The 1,309-nt window shown below is 41.4% G+C and overlaps 1 pseudogene; it reads left to right on the plus strand.

The window, feature by feature from the left end:
- LOC137959562 (vacuolar-sorting receptor 3-like) lies at positions 1-1,309 on the plus strand (annotated as a pseudogene).

Here is a 1,309-nt window from a genome sequence, read left to right on the forward strand (position 1 = left end):
ATGACACAAGCCGATAGTTTTGTGGTCTACTCGAAAAATAATTAGAAGAGGTGTAAAGGTTTGATGATGTCGGGATTTCATTTAAGTCGAGGACCGGGGCCCTGTCGACGTTCATTTTGGTCGATCGAGGAGATTTTTTTTGCTTTAAAGGTGTGGAATGCCTAGAATGTTGGAGCCTCAGTTGTCCTTGTTGCGGATGACACCGAAGAACCACTAATAACCAAGGATTCATCTCAAGAGGATGAAGCATCTGCCAAATATATTCAGAATATAACCATCCCTTCTGCCCTTATTGATAGAAACTTTGGTGAGAAGTTAAAGAAGGCTATTGCCAGTGGGGAAATGGTTAATGTGAATCTTGACTGGAGAGAAGTAGTGCCCCACCCAGATAACCGGGTGGAGTATGAGTTGTGAACCAATAGCAATGATGAGTGTTGGCCTAAGTGTGACATGCTGATGCAATTTGTGAAGGATTTCAAGGGTGCAACACAGTTACTTGAACAAGGTGGATACAACCAGTTCACTCCTCACTACATAACTTGGTACTGTCCTCCTGCATTCACAATTAACACGCAATGCAAGTCTTAGTGTATTAATCATGGGAGATATTGTGCACCTGATCCTGAACAAAATTTTAGTCAAGGATATGAAGGGAAAGACGTGGTTATTGAGAACTTGAGACAATTATGTGGTTTTAAGGTTTCAAATGAGTCCAAAAGACCTTGGGGTATGGTGGGATTCTGTGACAGACTTTCAAATAAGTTTCCCTATGAAGGAAAAAATGTACAACAAGGAATATGTAGATACAATTATCAAATCTCTTGGACTTGACAATCAGAAAATTGAGAAGTGCATGGGTGACCCAAATGCTGATGCTGACAATCCTGTGCTGAAAAAAGAGCAAGATGCTCAAGTTGGTAGGGGATCCAGGAGAGATGTTACCTTACTGCCTACACTTGTTGTTAATAATTGACAGTATCGAGGGAAGTTAGAGAAAGGTGTTGTACTGAAGGCTATTTGTGTTGGTTTTGAGGAAACTATTGAACCTGATGTTTGTTTGAGTGATGATATTGAGACAAATGAATGTTTGAGCAACAATGGTGGTTGTTAGTGAGATAAAATTGCGAATATAACAGCTTGCAAGGACACATTCCGTGGAAGAGTCTGTGAGTGTCCCTTGGTAGAAGGAGTGCAGTTCAAGGGGGATGGTTATAGCCATTGTGAAGCAAGTGGGCCTGGACGATGCAAGCTAAACAAGGGAGGTTGTTGGCATACTACTCAAGATGGACATTCCTTCTCAGCTTGTTAG

The sequence above is a fragment of the Aristolochia californica genome, unplaced genomic scaffold (genome assembly GCF_029961685.1).
Source record: "Aristolochia californica isolate CCGP_79_NKW_82.1479 unplaced genomic scaffold, dmAriCali1.0.hap1 SCAF_3, whole genome shotgun sequence".
Lineage (NCBI taxonomy): Eukaryota > Viridiplantae > Streptophyta > Magnoliopsida > Piperales > Aristolochiaceae > Aristolochia > Aristolochia californica.